This window comes from Drosophila yakuba, chromosome 3R, assembly GCF_016746365.2.
Source record: "Drosophila yakuba strain Tai18E2 chromosome 3R, Prin_Dyak_Tai18E2_2.1, whole genome shotgun sequence".
Taxonomy (NCBI): domain Eukaryota; kingdom Metazoa; phylum Arthropoda; class Insecta; order Diptera; family Drosophilidae; genus Drosophila; species Drosophila yakuba.
Genome location: NC_052530.2, coordinates 4,893,160 through 4,919,203, shown reverse-complemented (window position 1 = coordinate 4,919,203; position 26,044 = coordinate 4,893,160). Strand labels below are relative to the sequence as shown.

Genomic DNA, 26,044 nt, shown 5'->3' with positions numbered 1-26,044 from the left:
ACTTTAATCGCTGCTCACCCACACACGCGTAAAAGTCCCGAAAAGTGACGCACACACAGGCACAAAAGATAGCACAAGCTGCTGCGCGTGTGTTAGTTGCCTTTATGCCAACAGTTTAGCAAATATCAATAACAATATCAATAGAAAAGAGCAGAAATAAAGTAAATGAAAACTACAACAACGAGCGCGAAACGAGCTGCCAGGCTGCAACAACAACTCCGGCAATGCATAACCAATTTAACAACATACAAAAATTAATATAAACATTTTTGTTGCTGTTGCTGTGTTGCCTTTATTCGCTATTTCTGGTTTTTTATCGATGTGTGTGCCACACTCACTTACACAAGAGAGTTGTTCTCGGTGGGCGAGTGTGTGTGCAAATGGGTCTGCCAAGTGTATGTGTGTGTGCGTGTGTGTGTTTGCCTGTGAACTTTAAATTAGACGAGCCACGACAGCAAAAACAACATCGGCACATGCGAAACAGACCCTAATAAATTTCGCATACTTTGCGAATTTATGCTGAGCCACAAGAACAACAATCAGCGACTACAGCGACAGTTGTTCATTTGGCAAGAGTGCGGGACAAGGGGCGTAGGAGCGGGCGGGGAGCGAAAGAGACGGCAGCCAAGCCCCAAAATTCGAGGGCAGCCGCTGCTGTTGCTGCTGCAGAGTTGTTGCTGTGTTCGGATGTTGCTAGTGTAGTGCTGTCTTTCTTTCTTTCCTCATGTTGCAGTCGTAGTTGCTTGGACATTGTTGCTAAAGCTGCTTGCCAATATGTAACATCAGAGCTCTTCCTCCTGAAGGAACCATGTTGCTGCTACCTTACAATAATGTTGCTGCTCCTATTTAGTTGCTGCGATACATTTTTATTCCTGGTAGTGCTGTGTAAAAGATAAAAGGATTGTTAAGTGTGGTATAATACAGAAATTTATGCTTTTTCATTACTATTTGGTATTCAACAACTTTCGGTTCTTCAGGTATATGAGTTAAGCATGTAATTTGGCATACATACATAAGTGTGATGTTTTAAATCACTTAATTTTCGAAATTGCCGCCGTGTTGCTGCTACTCCTAATGTTGCTGATGGTGCTAGCGTTGCTGCTGCTGACGACATTGGATGAGCGCCGACGTCTGGCGGCGTCGCCGTTGACTGCATTTTGGCAGCTCTGCCAACATGGCTCATTTGAGCTTCAGGCTCTTCTACTGGCTGGCGTTCAAGGGCAAGTGTCGATTGCCGATTGGGTTTGCCCCTCCTTCTCATCCACAAGCCTCCCTTTGGCTCCACACAATCCCCATGAGCTGTGACTCAGCTTGGAGTCTGTGATGGAAGCGAAAACAAAAACGGGAAGGGTTGGCTCTTCAATCGGTTTTTGTCATGGAAATGCCAGTACATCTGAAAATACCAATCCATATGAAAACCAATAGATGTTAAGCCATCCCAATTACCCATTCATACTTGTAAAAATTTTGAATTTTATTTACTGCTCTGTCCTGGAAAGCAGTAACGATTTACGTCTTGTTTCAAGGCTCAGAGTTCTCAGATTCAAGAAAACAAGTCCATTAGTTTTTTCCCACAAATATTAAATACATATAATAAAAGTCACAAAATATATCACAAATTTAAGAAGACTAAGGACTGAAACACAGGCTTCTACTAAACATAAATTAGATAGCTAATTAGATAACTTTCTTTCTTTCTTTTAAGATGCGAAAGTGCAGCGAAATATTAGGGCAAAATAAGAAAGACCTACCAAAAGGCAGAAGCTAAAAAGCTGCGAAATGGTTTTGATTTCTCCTTCGGCTCTTTCGCTGGGAATTTGGGTGCTGCTGTGTTTTATTATTTACTTTATTTGTACGCTCGTTTTTTCAGCGCTTAATTTTTGCATGCACGTTTCGGCGCTGACCTTGAAATTTTTTCTTTTGGTTTGGCGTTCGTATGTTTTTTTTTTTGTTTATTGTTGTATCTGCGCGATACTGTTGTTTTTATTACGTTTTATTCAAAATTCACACACACTAATACACACACATTCGACTGTATCTCTTTTGTTATATTACGTTGCAAAGAGGAAGCAATATTCACAAAGCAGCAGGCGATAATAATAAAAACAATAAAAAGAAGGTAGAAATAAAAAAAAAATAAATTAAGTTCGTAAATTACCTGACAACCACAACAATGCCCGCGAATTTTAAAATCAATCGTTTTGCACTAAAATTTTAATTCTGGTTTTCCTTTGGGCTGCAAATAGTTTTTTAAAATCTACATAAACTGACGCGAGTCATGGGACATTTAATTAGATATCAAATTTAGCAATTCATTTTATTTGCTGCCTTGCTATTTGAACTATAAACGATTTGTATAAGATGATGAGAAATATGAATGTATTTTCCATAATTTATGTTACATATGCTTAGTTTTATTTAAATATTAGGAAGATGAAAAATCTATTTGTGGCCACTAGATAATATGATTTTGGAATATAAAATATTTAAGGATTTTTTTTTAAATAATTCATAAAATGCCAAAACAACACGGGAACATTTACCTTATTTTGAGGTCTAGGAATTATAGCGCCATTTCAGAAGTTTCGTCTCCCACGACACATTAATTGCAGTTAATTAAAATCCGCTAAATTATTTCACTTTGACTTAATTATTTTCTGTATTCTGTGGTTTTAGGGTGTTCTGCTGCAAGTCGGAGATATTTTGATGTTTTCCCGCTGCCTTTTGCAGCTCATTAAAATTTGTCGCCAACTTTTGCACCTGTCGTCGCTACCTTCGACACAGCTACACATCGGAAAAAAACAAGAAAAATAAAAACTTTTAACTGACAATACGGCCGAGACAGCCAGCAAAATACAAGTGCAAAAAAAAGACACTCAAATACAACGAAATTGAAATCGAAAGTGTCACGGCAGCTTGTTTTTGGGTTCTTTTGTAAATATGTCGACATTTTGGCTCTCAGCAGCGTTTAATTTGGTTTTGGTTTTGGTTTTTTTTTCTATTTTTTGGCTTTCTTTATTATTTTGAAAAGTGCTTCTGGCGGCGGCGAATGTGTTTCAGCCGTTTGGCATTACTCGACCACACTACGCGTTATTAATTTGACCCAAATTCGGCTGACAGCTGAAGAAGAGTGCGAATATTATTCTGGGCCAACTTTTGCGGCACACTATTTGCTTTCTGGCCTTTTTGGCCTACGAGAGGAAGTGTTGTAAGTGTTTGGTCTGGCTGTCACTCTTAGGGTGATTTGTCAAGTGGTCAGATACGTTTTCCAAACTGACAGCCAGCTGTGACAGCCGGCAGATCTTCCGCCTCATTTGCGATTTGAAAGCGAGTGCAGGTTGCACTCACTCAAACCCATCAGCCCCATGCTAATTCACTCAAATTAACCGAAATGTCAATTGAAGGCCCATCCCAGATGCGTGCTAACGTCTAGTATTGGCCACTTTAATTGCATTGTCAAGCGACGATGGCTCTTGAGCGGTTCTGATCCGTCGGCCACCACACGTCAGTTGCACATTGCGCATACGCCACGGTGGCTGAAGGAGAGCGATCGAACTTCCGCGCTTATACGCTAGAGTATTTTGCTTAAGACTTACCTAAAGTTGCATAGAATTAAGGAGCTGAGATGCAATGTATTGCAGTGTCTGAAATTCTTTTTGGAACTGCTGGCTTACTTAGGAATGCAGAGTTTTGCAAACAAGTCCTACGCACAAACGCAGTTAAGGAGGACGAGCGCCAGCCTGTAATTTATCATTCGAGCTGTGCAAAAGTGCTCATGTCGGGCACAATTAGAAATTAAATTCATCAGCAGACAAAAGTCAAAAGGAGCCAAAAATTAACTTGTCCCAAACTAAGTGGCGGGGCCAACCTGTCGCCTGCGGCTGACAGAACGAGTGCACAAAGCGAAGGCGTTTTGGCCCAATGCAATTGTCTCAGTTCGTTCTGTAAATGCAAACAGTTTTCGCATATTGCTGACCATTTAATTAGGCTTTTTCTGCAACTTTTTCTTGGCTGCCCACGCGCCAGGCTGCAACTCATAAAATTGTACAAATTATGTCTTATTAAGTGTGAAGTGGCACGGGGAGATATCTGCAGAAGTGTTTCTCTATGTTTCTCTATGTTTCTCTATGCTTTCCACCAAATTATGTGTGCCAAAGGGAAGCATCTGGTATTTTTAGCAGCCCGTTCATATTTCTTGTCATTTTGCTAGATGACTTCCAGTCGAGTCGACGACTCGAGTGCTAACTAGAAACACTGCGTCTTAATTGCACCGGAAGTGCCGTCGTCCAAGAACATTATTTGCTGATGCTTTCGGACATTATTATTACAGGGGCGAGATGCAGCCGCTTGTTTATTCTGGCCTCTTAGTGTGCTCACATTTATTTAATTTGTTGTTAATGGTTTGGCTCTGGGGCTGTTGTGTTTTTTTGGCTGTGATTCACATACAAATCTTTTGCGCATGTGAATCATAAAATCTTATTAATGGCCTGCTCCCATGCACAGAAGAAGTGAAATGGAAACTATATGTATTATTTTATTAGCTTGAAATATATTATGGAAAATGCAAATGAGTGGTAAGTAAACAGGAAAGTGTTTCGTATAAATTCCACTTAAATTTATAACGATTCACATCTAATCACAAATGCTTCGATTACTTTTCGCAATCTTTGACGCTGTCAACTTAAAGCCTTTTGTGCTTAAGGGAAAGCAGATTTCAATTTCGAATCAGAATCAGACGTGGTGTGTTGCACACTTGTCTGGACATTGTGGCATATGAAATAATTGACTCATGCCTCAGACCCTCCAAACACCAGAGTGGAATGAATATGAGGATGAGATGGGCGGAGGATCTAAGTTGGTCCCAGTTATGAGGCAGTCAAGCCAATAAAAATTGTGCGCTTCGCTAAGTCACTTACAAGCCGCGGAGAAATTTCAGCGGAGCGGCAACTTACAAGCGAAACATGGATATGTGGCTAAGTCTTGAAGTCGTGGGCAAATCAAATCACATCCAAGACAAAACAAAGCCACAACTCCCGGCAGTCGTCATCATTATCATCATCATCATCACCATCACTCGCGGCTTCATCTGCATCCAGTTGTGGAAACTTTTAAGGGTCGCAGAGCAGTTGCACCAAGTGGCAAGTGGCATGTGTCATAGCTGCTGCAAAAAGTGACAAGTGTTTGGTGCACAGAACGAAATAAATGTATAAATAATATAAAAAACCTTTCACATAAAAGTGGTTATACTTATATTTCTAATATCTGTGGGTTTTTCTTGAATAAAATAAAACCTTCTGAGAGATTTAATCTTAAAATGGTGTAAAAATTGACTAGAAATTTCCAGGTGACAAGTAAAACGTTTATTTTTCCTGTGCATCTACCAACTAGCAGTGGGATGAGTTGTCGCTGTTCCTGTGCAAATGTTTTTGTTGCATCTACCAGTTTTCTTACCCATTCTTAACCTCGAACGAAAAAGGAGAATCTATTTCGTCGGGGGAATTATTCTTGCTTGCCAGAGGCAATTTCGTTTGGGATTTATTTGGTGCTCTTTTACGTACGAAGAGAGAGATGAAGAGCTCCATATGAAGATAGTTTATTGATTTACTACTACTAACATATTCGAACTGCCTTGCAATAGAAAATGTGTTTGTTTTTATGAGACTTACATCGTTCTTATTCAAAATCTTATCGAACCTATCCTTGTAGTTTTATGCCTCTAATGTTCTTTATTTATTAGCAAATAAAATGTTATGCTTATATGGCATAGTAATAATAAGTTTATATTTATCGTTTATATTAAATTTATTAATGAAATATAGATATTCGTGGGGAATCAGTTGACCAAGTTTCTTAGTAGCAGGGCCTAAGACAACATGAAGCTAAGCACTGTTCAAGGTCAGCTTCGTACCGAAAGTCACTCAACCTACAGCCGCGTTGTAAGCCACTAGCAAAACTTCAAACGAAAACAAAATAAAAACCCAAATTCGCAACAACAAAACGCAGCAAAATAGGTCAGCCAGCCAGCCTATTTAGGTATTCAAATTTTTTACAGCGCCAAGTCAGCGTGGGACCATCGATGTGGGGTTAACAGGGGGGGCTGGTTACGTGGATCGGTGATCGGGGGATTGGGGATCGCGGATTGCGAACTGCGGACTGCGGACTGCGGATCGGTGGAGGTGGAGATCGAGGTGGGGGAGTGACGAACGCCCTTTACCTTGCTGACACACATTTTATGCTAAAAAGCCGCCGGCGACGGACTGCGAATTGTGACGACGGCGCTGGTGTTGTAGGCTGGTGTTTTATGGTTGCTGGTGGGCTCTTTCAGCGAATGATGTTGATATTCCGTTGCTGGGTTAAGCACACACTTCTATTGGTTCTAACTACGGTCAATACGAGTGTGGGAGCTAGCTAAGTGATTGCGGCTGATTAGAGGCTATTACTCATTCCCACAGTTATTTCGACAAGACTTTCTTCGTATTGGTTCCTACTGGGCTTTCGGTACTCCTTGTAATTTAAATATGAATCCGACTTAAGCGATTTAAGTATTTACTGTACCACCTGTTTGGTGCGTTCCACAAAATCTTTCTTCACTTGACTCACTCAATAAATCTCCTCAGGTCCCTATCATGAATAATTTGTTATTCGGTGTTTTCAAGTGGGTACAACCTTCGAAAATTTTGCGAGCAACAGAAATGCAGACTTACACTTGAGCCATAGACATATTAGCATTTTCTTGTTTATGTTGTTTGGTCTTGCTTTTGAATGAACTTGAAAAGGCAACCTGATTTTACAACATTTTATAATGCAAAGTAGGCAGCAAAGCGTATAAAATACATGCCGTGTGTAAATTTCACAGTTCAATAATTTATTCCAAATTTTTCAGCTGCCCTTCGCAATCGACGTTAATTAAATTTATAAAAATACTAAAAGAGCTGAACAAATTGATCAGCACAATAGTGCACAGATAACTGATTTGCAAAAAGAGTGCACATTTTTTGTGCAACTGCATCCTATTATTTGCCTTTACTATAAATATTTAAAATGACTTCATTTTTTCATACTTTTATTTGTTTACCCCACTCATCAAAATACACTTACAAGCGCCAGCAAAATTGGCCGCAACATGACAAAAAAATTTCTGCTGATTTGTTTAAACAAAACGCAGAACGGTTTTCACTTTATATATGCTTTATGCTATATGGCACTTGCTTTTGTTTTATTTTTGAGGTAATTTTTTGTGTTTTTTTGTGTTGACGCAGCTGGGCAGATTTTTGGGGCCTCTCGCTTTACAATGGCAAACGCCCGGCGCCAAATTGGCGAAGGTCTGTGCGATTCTTCGCACATGTTTATGTATGTACATAAATGCACTCTATAAATATATGCACACGAGTATTTGCCCATTGGGTCAAGCGAACTTACAGTGCTGTAACAGCAAGATAATAAAGTGTAATGCAGTGCTCTTCTGGCCATAAAGCCCCAAAATTTGTGGGCTCCACTCATTGCTTTTACTCTAATTTAATGTTTAATTTTGGTATCCAATTTAAATGAAGTCATTAAACGGATTATTTACAATTCAAATTATTTGGAGCTTCACAAGCTTGTCAACTATAATCCAGTAACATCCGAACTGATCTCACCCATCTATGTGGAGTGTTTCAGAACAAGTTTGAACGCGGCAGAATGTTACCTGCAACGTCAGCGAAACATCCGCCCGCTAAACTCCGGCTTAGGTAGCTTGGATTGGGTTACCCTCGAAAATGATAAAAATAACATAAAAAGTAAGAATAGACACACATGTACATATGTATGTACATGTATGTATGTGTAAGCCATATACCTAAGTTGGCTGATAGTCGTCGACATTTGGCTAAGGCGAACTGCGTTTTGGCCGCATTGCAAGCGCGTGTTCTAATGCGAAATTAATTCAACAAGCTTTTTGTAATCTTTGTTTTTGTGGATCTATGTGGCTGGCAAATTAAAATCTTATAATCAAATGCAAAATGTTCGGGCTAATTTTACTATTTGTTAGTTACCGGCTGCAGTTAACTGGTTTCTCTGCTGCTGGCCAAATGTGGAGCCTTTTGAGGTTTATGTCTTGCCATGCCTTCTGCTGTCGTTAATGAACGAAGGTCAGTTTATATGTTGGCTCTATGCCGGTTTGGTTTCGCTTGGCCTGCAAGCCGGACTAAAACCAAAGCTTCGACCGAAAAAATATGAAATAATTTGTTTGGCAACTAATTTGCACGGTTTAGTTATGTGAACAGGAAAACCAAGCACCAGCTGCACTCGTGGGTTATTTTTATTAGCTGAGAACTAAATGTTAGCGGATATTGCATGAGTTAGCTTGGAAATTTGGATGACTGATCTAAAGGATAATTAGATAAATTAAAGATGAGATAAATTCTATAAAGGTCAGCAACAATCGAAGGAAGCAAACTATTTCCACTATGCTCAAGCAGGCAGAAAGTCGTAGAGTTTATTTGATTAACCCACTCGACTGCGCACAAGTTACCAAAAAAGCACAAAAACAACTAATTCTTTATCCAGAATCTTGTGCACTTCTCTCGCCTTTCGCCATAGATTACCCCTGAGTCAAGTCAAAGCCAAGGCAAAGTCAAGCCACCTTTCACATGCGATCTATCAAAACCAAAGATGGTTCAAAGCGACCGCCCGGCAAACATACGGCAGGAAAAATACCATAAATACACGGACCCAGAGATTTGGGATAATATTCCTGGCCCGCGGCCAACACATCCTCCTCGGCCTCCTCTTATGCCACTTTTTGCTCTCGAGGCTCACGGCTCATGTGAAATGCAAACAGGCAATTAAATGGCGTTGCTGGCTGCACTTGCCCAGATCCAAAAGCCCAGGCCCAAGTCCGGTATATATACCAGTACATGTGTATGTATGTACACTTATGTGGATCCCCTCTATATAAAGTTTTGATTCCTCTGTGCGTGTGCTTGTGGTGGTGTGTGTTGGGTGCTGCGCATGCGTCCAGTTTTTACAGTTTTATTAACTGCATTTTTATCTAGCAACTGCAACGAGCTGCACGAACTGGCTCTCGAGCGGAAAAAAGTTGTTGCCGCTGCTGCTGCACGAAATACCCTTTTGGCCAAGAATTTGTAGCCAACCAAAGGTATTGCAGGTTTTCCACTATTTTTCTCCTCCTCATTTCCAAGGAGAAGGCTGAAAGAAGGAAGCTGGCCCGCACTTGTTGTGGAAAACCAGTCGAGTCTGTCGTCGTCTAACTGTGCTTGCAAGTGCAACAGCAACAGCAACTGCAACTGCAACTGCAGCAACATCCACGTCCGTTGGCCCAAGCTTATTATTTATAAAAATTTATTTGGCCCACAACAGACAAACACGATCGAGTTGTAAAGCAGGGAAAACAACAAACGGCGGCCAGCAGAAGAAATCAAATGATGATAACTTTGGTAGTTGGCATCAGGGACACTAAATTGGAAGGTAAAGGAAATATATTTTAGCACAACTCTTGGAAAGATTAGTTTATCTAAAAGGTAAGGTTATAAAATAAATCAATATTAAATATTTCAATTAAGTAGAAATTTATTTTAGAACTGACCATATAATTGTTAGTACATTTCTGTGTGGAAAAACGTCTCTGAGTAGTTGAACCCCATTGTTCACCAGCCCTAGTTCGAATTTCTTAACTTATTCCTAATGCTGTGGCAAGATCCCCCCTCGGAAATGGGGGCTAAAAGTACAAGAAAGCAGAAGGCAAAGGCTGCCTGTCTTGTTTGTCTGGTTGTTGTAATAGAGATAGCTTTGGCTTCCTTATAGGGGCAATCAAGCAGGCTACTTGGCGGTGCAGTTGCAGTTGCAGTTACCGTTGCAACTGGCAGTTGCATATTTACCCAGGAATGTCAACAATTTCCTTTTAATAATTTGCCAGTTTGACAAGTTTTTTCTGAGATAGCTGATCCCCCTCTGATTGATGCGAATAACAATGGCCGGGGGGACAAAACGAGAGGATCGTCATTTAAGCAATTAATTAATCGGGCAAATACTGGCGGACTGGAGTATCTGCGGCTTAGTGCCCCTTGTTGGCTTTGTGCAACTCCAAGTTGGCTGCAAATCTCGTCTGCCGCAACAACATTTTGAAAGTCAATATTGAAACTAGCTGCCAACTAGTTGGATGGAACGATGGGCAAATAGCCGCTGGAGAGTCGAGCTCCGTTCAGATGCAGATACACCACTCGACACTTGGTTACTAAGCCAACACTTCAGGAGTTGACTTTGGCCACCTCTTCCAAGGGATTCGGGCTGCCTTTTGGTATCGCAGCCAACTTGTGGAATTTCGCACGACAATTTGTGCGGGGCACTTTTGTTTTGCCTTTTTCGTCAATTATGCAAATTCCCTGGATGTAAATGCATTTAAGCTGGGTTTCAAGCTCAACGATTCAGGGTTGGCGCTTGGTATTATTTTCTAACATTTCTGTGTTGTCAATTACATTTCACGAAATGTATATAGCAAGCAATCAAACAATCAGAAGAGAGCTTCTTAATGCTTGCGAATATAAATTTATGAATCTTTGTAACATTATTGTTTACAACTTTAGAAAATTAAGAGACATTTCTTGGAATTCTTTAAATCACAGACAGTGGCACTAACAATGTCTTGCTCGTGCAAATGCGTAGCTATCCAAACAAATTAAGTTCAAATAAAAGTGGAGCACTTGCTAAATTAGCTCGGACATTTTTAATGAAGATTGACGGGTACTCAATGTGTCCTGGCCAACCTGCAGGCGCTGGAAATGGGAAAATGGGGAAAACGGCGAGGAAAATGGGGGAAAAGGGGCGAAGTTGCACGGTTTCCTGATCGTTTTTGCCTGACTTTTCCGTTGGCTTTGATGATTTGATTTGATCGAAATTGAGTTGCATGTTGCTGGCCGAGAGTGGCAGGCTTAGATCGCCAATACTGGAAGCCATCGAACAAAAGACAATAAACAAAATACAAAAAACACCCAGTAGAGGTAAAGAGAAATGATTGTAATTTGCACTCCGTTTACACGATGCTTGCGGCAATTTGGGCGTGGTCGCACCTGGTTTGTTAGATAGTCCTAAGATATACATATACATCTATCTAATGAACATGTTTGTACGTAGCTTAGACTTAAGACATGTCCCAGGCCAAACTGGCAAACCAATATAACTTACAAGCCCTGCTCAATAAACTCATGTCTTGCTTAAATAAAACAAATGTAACCGAAAATATTTATCCCATATACGTACTTAAATGGAAAGCATCTATAGGATATTATTCGAACATTTTGTTATTTTCTTTTTCATTAAGTGCATCAGCTTTTGTTTAAAAGACACACATTCTGACACTGCCTCAACATTTTCATGCTAATTCTGTTTTTTCTACCTTTCTAGGTAAGTTCAGCTGATGACTAATGTCTCTGTTACTTGCTACAATATCATTATTATTCGCTCATCGACTTTAAAAGCCAACAAATAATCAGGTAAAATAATCTAAAAAATAATGCAAGTTGTAATTATTAATTAATTATTATTAAGTAATTATTACATTGAACGTTGCGGTTCTTACAAATGTGCCGTCAAATATGGAGCCTACAAACTAAATTGTTCATAAAATAGTAATTCATGATTAAATAATAATAATAATTATTTTAATTAGTAGTTTTCGGACTAACCTCAAATCACTTGTACATAAACTTTTGTTAAGTTAAATACGATTTGGCTCTCAATTAACCAAAAAACCGAGTTACCTTGAATAATTCCTCCTGAATTATCATGCAAATTCAATTTATTCGCAAGGGTGCAAGCATTTAAGCAAACCTCCAGCGGGATAACTCTTCCAACGCGGAATTCCCGCGGTCAAGGATTCCCCATTTTGTTGCTCCCCTTGTTTGTTTTTTCGGTTGAAATTCCACTTTCACGCCCCCAGTACACTGACCACAAAACGGAAAAAAACAAGAAGAATGCAGCTTGAGTGGAAAAAAGGAATTGGCCACTGGGGAAAAAGCGCAACAGCTGAAGGGCAAAGAAAACAAAACCAAAAAAAAAAACACAAAAGGCACAAAATAAAACGGGTAGCGGAAACTGAAGAGCGCTTAACCCAAAGTGTCGTAAAAAACGCATAATAAAGTGCTTGCCCCACTTGGCCACGCCCAGGAGAAAAACAAAAAAATAAAAAACCCGATGCTGAAGAACAAGAGCGTCTGGCATAATTGTTGGTCAAATAATTGCTGTAATTTTGAATGCAATAAAGTTTAATGCGCGCAGATAAATTTTCGTTTAAGCCAAAAGCGCGGAGGTGGCACACGCCACTGTCTTCTCCTCTTCTCTCCGTCTCCCACCCCCCCCCCCCCCCCCCACCTCCTCCGTCTTGTCTTCTTCCCGATTTGCGCTTCTTGCTGGTGGGACAACGGGGCGTATTCGCAACTTTTAATACGCACTGTGTCCGCATTTCGGTTTATGGCCGCCATTCCTTTATGACTTCATTTTGTAAATACGACACAATTGCAATAGCAACTGCAACGTGGGCAGTAATAAAGCGACAGGCAGCGGCTACAAATTAATTAAACAAATAAACAAAAACCCAAACAAGACATGGCTCTAACATGGAGATGGAGTGACCAAAGAAAGAAACAAACAAACAGAACCGAATCTATGCAAATCCGCATGATGTCAGCGGCCAAAAAAGCACCCAGATTATGTTTTTTCTGGCGTGGGCCGCTTGCATCTGTCAGATACAAATACAAATTTGGATCCCTCGGCGATTGCTATCGGTTCCCAACTTGCTCCTTGGCCACTACCATTACTCATCATAATTGTGTCGCCAAAAAGCTACCTGCTAAAAAAACAAATGCACTGAGAAAAACCATTACTATTGTGGCAGTAAAAGTAAAACCACACTTTTGAATAATGCATTTTAGGCGTGCAGTCCTATAGTTATATTTACCAGAATTATGTTTAAATGTTTCAAAGAACTGTTTTTAGGTAGCTAAGAGTACTATGTATATCTATATATCATTTATTGTTTACCTCGAAATGTTTTTTTTTGTGCACTAAACCTTTTGCGTTGGCGTTACTTTTGGGTCAGATCGCGACTCGGACTCCTTTTTGGCATTGTTCTTGGTGGTCGGAGGTTGGGCCCTGGTTCGTGATTCGTAATGAAGTCAAGGAGAACTTTTGCGACCGGTTTTACCTTAACTTCGGCCACAGCTTCGCCGTCTCGTAGCCAAGAAAATTGCGTGGGTGTGCCACAAGCAGCAGTGGCAGCAAAAACAAAAAAAAAACAATGCGGACCACTGACCACAGCAGCTATCTTGTTAGCCCAAACCGCACTGACGGATTGCTTTCTAATGGATGCCAAATGCAGGCCGATGCCGCCTGACCCTTTGCACATTTGTCCGCCTCCCCCTGCTTTCCTTCCCTTCGAGTTTTTCTGGTCTGGAGTTGGCGTGACCACCGCAGTTTTCCCCCCAGCCCTTACTCATATCGAATCCTCAATAGCATGAAGAATTTCGCTGGACTTTATAATGTTTTAACCCATTGTTAATGGGTTTTTATTAAAGCCTTTAATGTGGAAACATTAATTTCAATGAAGTCGATGGTTGTTCTTTTAACTTCATTTACTGAGAGGGGACTTCATATTCCGTCGACGCAGACTATTTATGCCAACAAATTTCGATTTAACAATTTCGCAATAAATTACTTTACCATTTTCCGGAAATTTGAAAACAACGACGACGCAAGCATTTCGATTTACAAGCGTTAGATTCTCCGCCAAGGGCATTCTCTCTTCGACTTGGCCAAACCGTAACCTTTCTATCCAATTTTCCTGCGGCTGCCGTTGGTCGCCAGAAAACGGTTAAATCGCCGCAGGCGCGTAACCTGTCTTAAGACCTTTTGCGCAAGTGCAAAAATTGTCCAAAGTGGCGGCGGCGGTGGTGGTGGCTGCATTTAGCCAGGTTTAAGTCTGTGCCCGAGCCGGTGTCCAAAAATGGGGAATGGGCATTGAGCACTGGGGGAGGAGAGGAGAGGAGCAGAGGGGAAGAGTCGCCGTCTAAGCCAAAGTTCTCGTATCTATGTCGTTTGGCTTTAGCCACTTTTGGGCTCGCAGCATGCGATCACCATATTTGGCCAAAACTGCATTTGCTGAGCTGGCCAAAAAGCCAAGAAAAAAATCCATTGCACGCCACTTGACTTGCCAGTCTTACTCGTATTTGGTTAGACGTCGCCCTAGGCTAGTCTTAACAAAAAAAAAACCCCACATCCCCCTTTTTGGGCCGGTTTATGTTTTTGCATGCCTCTCATAAATCCCAGAGAATTCTCATTTTCTCTCCAGCCGCCGTTACTGGTAATTCAAGCTCACATTTGACTTTTAACTTTGGGCCAAGACAGCTACAGCGAGCCAGCCAGTTGGCCAAATGTGCAACGTGGCCAAATATGCAGCGGCCATTTTGGCCATATGTGCGCACTCCGAATGGCGATGGCCTTACCCTATTCTCCATATTTTTCATTCTAGGTGTGAGCAGCGCGTCTTTTGGCCATCGACGATAGCCGATAGCCGAGATTTGCGTGAGCGATAATCGCTGATTTATTTCAATGGTTTTCGACGCGGCTTCTGGGAATAAATTTGAATGCAACGGCAGCGGTGGCAGCTTCACGATCCGAGCCATTATCAAGCCAATCTAACAGCACTTTTTATAATTTTTTCGCATTTTACAAAGAGATGATGGCTTTCGGCCTTGAATAGGAACTCCAGACCAGAAGTTTGAATATCTTAATCTACTCCTTCTTTAGGAATAGAATTTATTAAAGTTTGAAAGCGCTTTACTTCCATTACTCGCTCGCTCCAACGTGTTGATACCTCGAGTGGAACCTGCCGCATGTAAATAATTAATTAAACAAACTCGGTGGCGCATTGGAACCCTTTAAGCCAGCCAAGTGGACAGCGTCTGGAGCTAGGCGAGCTTAGCCAAGCAGATCCGAACTAATCAAATTAAGGCCACGCTTTAAGAATTAACGCGGCTTGTAAATAGTTTTAACGGTGCTGAAGTAATGCGCGCCATCAAAACCGTTGCAGCGTGCCAGAAGCAACAAAAACAATAATAATAACAACAACAGCAGCGGTGGCAACTAGCAAAAATATAAAAAATATAAAAAAAATGGAAAAAACAGCAAGGCAGCGATCCAAAAACAAAGGCAACAACATCGGAAACAACAGCAACCACAGCAAGCTTATAAACAAACATAATCGCTGGCGCCACGACACGCTTCGCGGGTCAAAAGCGGTTGCAGTGGCAGTTGCAGTTGCAACTTGCCCGCTTTTGCAAAAAGCCAAAAACAAATGGAAGAATAACACCAGGAACTTTCCTGGGTGACCGAAAAAAATACATAGAAAAGCATAAAAAACACACATATAGAAATACATTGCAGGGTGAAGCAAAAAAATCTCTAAACACAAGGAAGAAATGCAAGGAGCCGAGCGAAAAAATATAGAACTGCACATGCAACGTCAACAGAGAATGGGGAAAGTCGTTAAAGGGGGGTGAAAGTGGGGTGTAAGGGGCACAAGCCAACTCACTAGTATATGTATGTGTTTATTTGCCAGCCAGCAAAAGGCAGAAAAACCCGCCTGGCTAATCCATCAATAAAGCGAAAAGGGTTCATGACTCACACTTTCAATACCCTTACCGCATTTTCACACGTGGCCTGGTGCCTGTACTCAAAAGTGTTTTAATGAGTTTGCAGGAACTAAGCTTCGTTTTTAAAAACATATACATATTTTCATGCAGCTAGGTATACATTCATGTAAGAAAGACTTGAAGTGAGTAATGTAATATATGTATAAAGCTTCTAAAATTCCACCTGATATATTCCAATTTTTTAATGAGATAAACGACCAGTTAAAAGCCAATTATGAATACAAGGTTACTCATATTCATTAAAGTAGTTTTCCAAATCCCATTGGTTCCTTCTTATTGCTGTATGCTAAATTAGAATCCAAGTCGGCGGTATCCCGATTTAGTAAGCGTATCTTAAGCGACTGTGAACCACGAGTCAGCAGGAAAGGTGGAAAAGCGGGAAGGGCTGTGCTTACTTCATGGCTGTGGATTTTTCATGACTTAACTCGGCTGCACTTGGCTGCCCTGGCTGTTGGTTTATAAATTTTTCTTTGCCTTCTGCTCATTATTATGATTATTATATTTGAGCCGTCTGCTGACGCACACTTCCATCTCGATTGAAGTATAATCAGTGCGCGCATCTTGCAGATACCATATGCATCCCAATCCCCTATCCCCAATCCGTCCGTGAGCAGCCACTTAACGGTGGTTCAGTTTATATACATATGGATGCGGATGTATCTTCCATCTGCACTCGCCAGTTAGCAGTTAGCAGTAAGCTGCAGTTAATTTATGTGTAATTGCCCGGGCGTTGCGCTTGCGTTCAGATGGGGTGTCCGCTAATGGGCTAATGGCCATATGACTGGGCATTAATATCCAGCTTAAGTAATGAGCCAGCAGTTGCTTTTTGCCACTCTTGTTGTCCGTGTTCACTTAGGGCTAACAAAGGAATGAAAAACCCGAGACGCTTCAGTTGGCAAAAAGGAAGCTCCATTGATTGTAAATTAAACGCTTTTTACTGACAGGACCTAGTTACAAATGAAAGATGGACTGCAATTGAGCAGACAGTTACACCAAGATGATAGATGAATACTTCAGTTCTGCTACAGCAAATTATGTGCACATGTGTATTTTTGGGTTTTGAAGGTATCAGATCAGAACGTTCTATCTTGGCATACAAAAATATATAGCTAGTGTAAACTTCATTAATATGTTAAGCAACCTGAAGGTTTAAACTATTTTCTATACTTTCAAGTCTTTTGTATAAAATAACAAGAAAACATTTATTTAAATATGGTATAAAAATAAGATTTTGTTTTTAATTTCATACCTCCTATATAGTTATTAAGCATTTATATAAATGTAAACAAATTTAAAAGACACTTTTCTAGCTCGAATTGCTGTGCAAATCTTACTCGTTCATAAACATCAAATTGTTTCCACAACCATGAACGATTATTTTTCACCCAAATACTCAGCTGGGCAAATAAACCAATTGTAACATTTTTAGTCCAAACAAGCACACAACAATTAAGCCATTTTGGCCACAGTGGCCGTAGCGATTTGCCAATATTTTAAGGTCAGTTAGGGCGGTATTAACTCATTGTCGACACGTGCCTGCCAATGAGCCGTGTAAGAGTGGCAATCGGAGCCGAAATTAGCCACACAACAAAAACCCACCGCAGCAGCCAAGATACCAAATCAAAATAATTAAGCTGCAAATTGTAGCTACAGTCTGAAACTTAAATTGCTGTAGATGTTGCTGCTGTTGCTGTTGCTGCTGCGTTGCTGCTGGCACGTGCTACGCATCATTCATAAAGTGCAACAAGCAGCAGCAAAGTGCGGTGTGAAGTGATGAGAGTAAACAAAAGTCAAAAGTCGAGTGAACCAGCAAGAGCTCTGTCTGCCCCGCTCCTTAAGTAACCCATTTTTTGTATACATTTCACTTACACACACAAAAAGTTGTGGATACTTTAAATTTGTATAAAAGCATTAAATTAAATATATTACTGATAAAAAAGGAATAAAGAAGGAAAGCGTTAAACAAGTTAGTTGAGTAGTTCAAAGTGGAAGTAGCATGTCTTGCCTTTAGGCAACCTTTAAACAAGAACAATGTCTAGCTAACTCTAGCTATCACCCTTTTTTTTTATTAATATAAACATATTGATATATTCTAAACAAAATATATATTTTTAGCTTTTTTTATATATTATTTTTATTTTTCCCTGTGTACCTCTGAAAGCAGCTTAATTGGGTGCAACAAGTCCCTGATTTAGGTTTTCGGCTGAGGAAAACGTGTCAGAAGAACCAAAGGCACCGAACAAAGCTGCTTAGGCGCCGCTTTTCAGGGCCAGCGCATCCTGGGCCAAAAGAGTGAAAGAGTTGAGTGCGGGCGGGGGAAAGAGAGGTCAGAGGAGGCGGGACAGAGATGGAGGCAGACAGACATAACAATGCAATTGGCGCTGCTGTTGGCCGTGCCCCTTTGCATCGAAGCTGTCTGTCAAGGCAGACAGATTTACCGCCTCACCGTCTCCTGCCCATCAGCACCTCCTTCTTCGGAACGCCCCCACCACCTGCCCCCACCACCTGCCCCCGCACCCCTCCCCCTCATGCTCCTGAAGGTCGTCGGCATTGTTGTTGGCCCCATTGTTATTGTTGCCGCATTACCATCATCATCGCGGGCCGGAGAGCGACTCACGTTTCCCTCATTTGCAGCCACTGCCATCAGCCACCCACCATTAACTCACTCAGTCAGTTAGTCAGTCAGTGAGTCAGTTCGGCAGTCAGTATATCAATCCGTCATTCCCGTTTTCGCACTCATTCGGTTTCTTTTCCCCTCTTGGTTCGCTTTTTGCTTGGCGTTCTCGGGGTCAAGGCAACACCGTCACTAGATAGTGATTATGGCCTGTACAGTGGGTTAAAAGCGGGTAAGAACTCGTGCCAAAGTTAATAAAGCTACGAATTATACAGAAACTAAATGCCTTTCCTTAATAAATAAATAGAATGCTTTGTTTAGTAATTATCACATTTATGTTTGCACCATCTCGACAGTTTTGCCCCACTGTGCCCGCTTAATGGAAAATGAGAGCAGGCGATTTAATTTATTATTATTGTAGTTGCCTCTGTGCCTCTGCCTTTGAGGTTTTCGCATTTCGTAGACTCGCTTTCCATTTTCAAATCGCTTTCGAATGATCAGATGCGGGCCTGGTCGATGAATCAGATTAAAGCCAATTCGCCCGATTGAGCAAATACGCAAATAATAATCGCATTTATTGGCCATACCTGAGTGGCCCAACCTTAGGGCCCTAAAACCAGTTAGGTTACATAAGCCACCCACCTCTCACCTCGTAACATCTGGGTCTGAAATCATCAGCCTTTTGTTTTCTCATCTAAAAATGAAACAAAAAAGCAAATAAAGGTTCGCAAAAAGCTGAACATTTTTGCGTAGTTTAATTTCACAGTTCAGTGCGTTTCGGGGCGAATGGATCGCGGCTTAGACGCGCCCATCTCGGCCTGATAATGTAACTGTTTTGGATATATACCCATAGCATACCAGAGGGATTCAAACACAGTGCAGCTCGGTCGTGTAAATAGGTGATTAGTAGATAATAAGATACACCTATACTTTACTATCATATCATACTTTGCTACTTATCATAAGAAGTTGCGTACCTTACTCACTGATTCATTGGTCGCTTTTTAAAAATAATTCTTTTCAAGCAATTTCCCGACTCCGTTTCGTATTACACTTTCGTAACGCCCTATCTGCATACTTTTCCACTTACACTTACAAATCGCACACTGCCAAATACTAAGACAGCCCGCCACCAATCCCCGAAACTTTTAGCCGACAACAAAGCTGGCTTTCTGGCGAAATGTCTGGCTTTAGCCCGCCAGTTGGCCAAAATGCAACCTTGGCTGCAAGAGCGGAAGTTCAGAGCGGCGTCGCTTTGACGCAGAGTGGCCTTTAGCCCCCTTGGAGCCTCTTCTGCGAACTTCTGCATCAGCCGAAGCAGCTGGCTGCGTCGTAATGTAAATTTCCGAAAATTTCCGACTTTCCACATCCTTCACAAAGCTAGAGCTTCATTTGCCACTTCCCTTTCCGCCAAGGTAGCACAGGATTTATGGCTTTAACTGGGTAACAATAAATAAGAGTTACACAGCATGGTTACATTCGAGCACTGCTATCGAGATTGCAATTATTAATGCTCGGTAATTACACTTTTTTGGATAATATCATTCGCAGTACGGACTGTAAAACATATTTTTTAGCTGCCTTACTTATGGCAGCCAGTTTGCTTACATTAGCGAATTATTTATGAGGGCACAAAAATATGATGTTACTGGTAATTTAGAAGCTCCAGCAGCTAATGCGAACGAATTGAGAAATCTGTTAAGTGTATACTACACATCCAGCTAAAAAATAAACCATACATATGAATGGTTTTTCCACAGAAACACGGCGGCTTTCACCTGAATAAAATTACATCGATGTTTTTTTGCATTCCGCATATTTTATTACACTTATTTATTGCATTTCAATTTCGTTATTTATTTATTACAATATTTTAGTGCTTAATGCGCATTTGTTCATTTTTTAAATATTCAATTTGTGGGTATGGGCAAATTGAAAAGCCATTAAAGTCAATTACTGGCCATAACTTTGACAAATTTTCGATAATGCTCAGCAGAGATGAATGACTGTGTGTCTGTATGTACGTACGTATGTATGTGTGTGGTGTGTGTAGGGTAGGTGTTTTCCGGGGGTATGAAAAACCATAAATAATAAACGATTTCCATGGCGGGCGCAATGGAAAATCTCTTGTGCTGACAATTAAATGCAATGGAATTAAAGTCAATTTTCGCTCGCTGCAGCGCAGCCGTCGTTTATTTCTCGGCAATTGTGGAGCATTTTTAATGGCCAACCGGACCGCCTGCGTCACTTGAGTTGTCCGGAGCCAGGATGCGGATATTCCGGAACTGAATCGGCAACTGTTTGCCATGGCCGCATCCTTTTATTTCGGCCTTTGTTGCTTACAGGGATTTACAGCAATCATCGATTGCCTCCTGCGGTGAGCAAGTGGGGATTGAATTGATGGGGTGGTGATGGAGTGATGATGAGGTGAGGAAGGCGGAAACAGTGAGATGTCCGGCCTCCAACCGACTTTTAATTACGCCATAATTTGCGTCGTTCTGATTCTGCAGAGTTCGTTATATTGAGGAAAAATATTACATCTTCATAAGGGTAATATCTCATCTGGATGCACCTAATATAAAAGCATTTACATATATTAGTAGTAGTTGTTTAGTAGTAGGTAATATACCTATTAGATATCGCATTTATCACAAGTAATAGTTACCTTGAATAATTGAAATTTAATAGATTATAGAACATTATAATTCACTTAAGCATTCGTTGCCAAAATGCTGAGGCTCTTTTAGTATTTCTACTGCATCTGCCTTGCAGGAAGGCATTCCCTTCCATTAAGAAGGTCCTTTTTCTGGAAGTGTTTTTTCTTCCTTGGCGCTGTGCTTTGATCTGCCGGAGAATTTTGTCTGCTGTGCGTCCATTTCACAATTGTTTTTTAATTATTTTCCCAACTTTTCCGGAGATGTAAAGGGAAAGTGGGCCGGGAAACTCGAGTGGGTGCCGATAATCGGGATTGGTCTGTTAATGAGCCAACATTGTTGTGTTAATTTGCCAGGGCAGTGCTGTGGATGCTGGACGGTGGACAGTGGACGAGGTCATACTGTACAGTGGAGCCTGGGTCTTTATAGTCATTGTTTTTGCAGTTATTAAATTGACATTCGCGCTGCCTGATGACGCGTTGATTGCAATTCCCGGCAGAAGGACATGTAATTTTTATGGCCCGCCATTTTTTGTCGAAATTCAATTTGTCATTTAATTGATTTTAATGTGCACATTGCACATTGCATACTTCCACATTTTCGCATTGCCACACGGGTTATTGGATACGGTCTGGACTGGTCCGGTCTGGTCCACTTGTGTTTGTATTTGTGCTCGGTTTCCGGCCGGAGAGCCAATGCCGATCCAGTGGAGTCCGCAAAGCGGTACGGAAAATGCAAATTTCCCAACGCCAAAAGAAAAGATGCGACGCGGGCCGAGCAAAAAATGAGAGAACTTTAACAAAAACCGCACGCTTAATATTTTATGCATATTTTGTGGGCATTAAAAATTAAATTAAACAAGCAGATGTATTTGTTCGATGTCCGTGTGTCGCCGTGGGTTTTTGTCCTTTGTTTATTGCATTTGCCTCGAGGGGAATTCCCTGCGTCATTCCCAGCCCCAATTCGCCTTAAAATATGCAACGCAAAGTGCCAGCAAAAACATGCAGTACATAAACGCACACACACACACACACAAACACATCATCCACATAAGTACTTGTACTCGTGTGCGTACAAATGTTGTAAAAACATTTTTCAAAGCTCCATCACGATGCATCGTCGAGGGAAATCGGGCGGTCATTTTTTGATATTTGTTTTCCCTCCCTGAGCCGCCCACCAAAAATTTTGATGTTGATTTTATTCGAATAAAAAAATAATGTTGGCCCATATCAAAATAGTTTTCAATATAAGCTCGTTTGCCCATTTCAACGGGTATGTAAATATACAATTTTTTTCTAATTTTTTCAAATAGAAATAGGAATGTGCCGCATTTATTTAATTGTTCTACCATTTTGGTCACCTGAATTCCCAAGACAATTTACGAATCAAAATTCTCGTGATCTTTAAGCTGTGGGAAATTCACAAATTTGTAGTTTTATCCGATTTTAACGTTTTAACACGTTTGATAGTTTTTAAAATGTTTTACCACTTTAAATGCGCTGGCTTACACAAATTTTACCTTACTTCGCGATGCTCACTTTTCGGAAAACAATTGGTCAATGCAATTTCGTGAATGTTTACCTTACATTGACCCTACCAAGTTTTCAGTTTCCATTGATGAATGTAATACGCTGGCAGCCAGAAGTTTATTTACCTTTTCGAATGGTGATATTCGAACTCCGACCAGAAATTAAACATTTATTGTGTTTAGGCTTTGATTGTGTGCATGTGGTGGTGTGTCGTTACATGGCCAAGTGAAATGGTCGGAATGAATATTTGACAATAAATAAATATGTTGTCAGTTAATTAGAAATTCCATTGAGCGAGACCATTTTGTTTGGCTTATTAGCGAGGCGCTAATTTGATTTCATTTGATTTGATTCGATTTGATTCTGCTTCGCTTACAATGTATCAGTTGTTTTTGGAATACCTCCGCTGCTGATGTGTTCAAATTTGTTGTATAAACATGCGAAATATTCAGCGGTCTAGTTGGCCAGAACCCATTCAGCCTTGTAAATATGGTAGCCACACACTGCGCACTGCAAAACTTAATTAATAGCCGGAAATACCTGTAACTGTATGCAACTATTTGATCTAGAAAAAATGTAAAACTAATTCTATTAATTAAGCTAGCTTTAACTATGAATTGGCCATATTTTTAATACCAAAACTAATTGACTATTTAAATGTAAAATTAATTATATTTATTCATTTCATTCTACTATGAAGTTGCAATATTTTTAGTAGCAAAAGTGATCCAATCAAGCAAATTGATCACTACATTTATTTCTCCAGTGTGCTTATTTATTAATTACTTCTTTTTACGGGTACATACTCGCGATTAAATACCCAGTACATTTTTTCTTATCCATCATGCCGCAGTTTGTGGTTCTTAGCTCTTCGTGCGAATCGAGTGCATTTTTTTCTTTTTTCGCATCTGGCCATATCTCTGACTCTATCCAAGTACGTGAGTGTTGGGCGCATTTTTATGGCTATAATTGTGTTTTGCCACCCATCGACGGGCTGATATTCCGATATTCCATTACAGCGCCACCCACGCGCCTATTTTTAGGCCGAAAGCAAAGTTTGGATCGGCCATCAGCGGCTTGACTATATGTATCTGCTATATGGCCGGGCCATAACCGTTTCTCACGCTCAAAATATGGTTTTTTGCCGTTTGGCGTTGTCTTAACTATGGCTGTTGTTACTTTTAGCTGTTTTTGTTGTTTTTGCTATTGTTTCTGATGTTGTAAACTGTCTGGTTGCAAGAGAATTGCCGTTTATGGGCGCCAGAAGGTTCACTTGACAAAAAGCCTGGCAAAATGCTTGCTTTGTTACTTTTTTGTTGTAGCTGTTGCACTTTTTGGCACGGCGCATGCGCCACAGGTTGCATTTCGGGCGAGTGTGTCAAGGCGGCTGCGCCACCCTCAAAAAGGCATCAACCGCAAATGCGGACTGCAATTTGAGCAATTTGAACTGGAAGTGCCTGGCTACTGGTTCGATACTTACACACCAGACTCAGCCAATCCGATCCTAACTCAAGTCACTCAATCGGATCGCCGGCTGATCTGGCTAACTGCCTTTTAAGGGGATTTGCGCCGTTCGTGGGACTCATATTTATTGGCGCTAATTCATGGCAGTCACGTCCCAAATCGGAAGGTTTCGGATTGAGGCGGTTTCAGTTCGCTGCGACCCCTGCAGTTCCTAGATAGTTTTTTGTATTAAAAAACTTAACATGAATGCCATAAATTAAAGGGTCGAAAAACATGAATGTACTATATCTATGTTTATGTGTTAAAAAAAAAAAAAAATTAATATTTAATGTTAATTTAATTTAAAATTTGTCAATAATCTATTTGTCATTATTAGACAGACTCCTTTAAATAATGTTAAGTGTCCTTTAAATATTATCACGTTCATCATGTTCAGACTAGCTTTCTCTTAGATTTACTTCTTAAAGATTTCCAATCTTATCCTTCGCAACAAATATCGTGGCCCGATCTTTAAAAGGCATACAGTTTTACATCATATGCCCTCATATTACTTACATATGTATAGATTGTTGTTTTATCTGTTATATTGCCTTAGATAAAGATAGATCTTATAAGGTCGGGTCCCTTCTCTTTCCTGCTCTCACTCCCTCTCTTTCCCGCATTGCCTGCGACGCAAATACCGTTTTTTATTATCTCCTCCTTTGCGTTTCGCATAACTTTTATTTGCCAGTGTGTATGTGTATTTATTTAATAATTCGCCGCTCTTTTCTTCTCTTCTCGATTATGCGGCCAGCGCCGTCGGCGTCGCAGTTACAGCCGGCGCTCTGCCGAAGCTCTGCCGGTATCGCTCAGTTGGTTTCTTTTCTAAGCGGCATGCGGTTGTAATTCTTTAATCATTGGACTGCTTTTCGCACTCAATTGTCGCTGCTATTACGGTAATAATATCGCTCGGCTCTCCGATCCTCACACACGCTTATATACATACGTAAATATTCCTCGGATCGTGCTAGAAAGTGAAGTAGTCACGATGACGCCAAATGCCGTGACTTGTAATTGAAGTGACTGCGTGACTTTTGCGATGGTGTGTGCAAATCGATAATAATGCGTATTTATAGAGCCTAATCAAACGCGATCGATCTGGAAAAGGGTCAGAAAGCCTGATAAGCGCACTCAAAGATTCCGCAACGAGGGTTTAAAGTTCAGGGTATTGGTGGCAAATTAAAACATTATGACATTCTTTAATTGGGAATCACTAGTTTCATTACCGATTTTGTGATTGGAAAGAAACCAAAACATAATAGTTAGTTAGTTAGTTAATTGTCTCTGGATTGTCTCTGGAACTCTGGATTTCGCAAACTTGTCCTTGACCTTCGAAAGTAATTGTACTCTAATCCTGAAGATAACAGATAACATGTAATGCAGTAATCTTCTTAAATATTAAATATACAATGCTTTCCATTGACATCTGAATATCTTGGAATTCCACAGCAGCTTGAACAAGGGAGCCTAGCAAAGCTAATACATTTATCTACTTGACTTTGCACATAAGGTTGTTCGTATGTTCTGTGAGAGATCATTTGGTTCGTTTGCACGCCAATTTCACCTTGACAAAGGGCTTCGTAAACAAATTAGTGGTGCAATCAAGCAAACTAACCAAAAATTACACAATGTTTAGGCGAAAAGAACTCAGCATACCCCCAACAGGCCAAAGGCTGATAAATTCCGGTCAGAATCAAGATAAAAAACGACAGGAGGGCCCTTGAGATTAGAGTGCGATCGCACGCAAGTGGATTATCAAAACCCATATCACGGCAAAACACACGCAATTGCTCGACGGATTGAGGTTCATTCATAAAGGCCTATAGTCGAGTGACTTTCACATTAAATGGGCTCAGATACATATTTATACATGTGTATGCACATTTGCATATAGATCGGAAAAGTGGTAGGGCAAGTGTTCTCGCTGTTGTATATCAAATATGCCCAATGAAAAAATGCAAAAATTCTAAATTTATAAAAAAGCTACAATCAAATTCGCACACATGCCTGCGTACACATGTTTCGCACATGTGTGTATTA

At 40.6% G+C, this 26,044-nt stretch overlaps 1 protein-coding gene and 1 long non-coding RNA gene across 6 annotated transcripts in view; one reads left to right on the top strand and one right to left on the bottom strand.

Annotated features, from left to right (window-relative positions):
- The window catches only part of LOC6535575 (sex determination protein fruitless), a 133,153-nt gene that overhangs the window by 71,983 nt on the left and 35,126 nt on the right, over window positions 1–26,044 (top strand). The window lies entirely within an intron of this gene.
- On the bottom strand, window positions 273–5,213 carry LOC26535377. Its single transcript, XR_001453913.2, has 2 exons — window positions 946–5,213; window positions 273–881 (listed from the first exon to the last, which is right to left on the bottom strand). It is a non-coding gene; the product is annotated as an uncharacterized LOC26535377 (long non-coding RNA).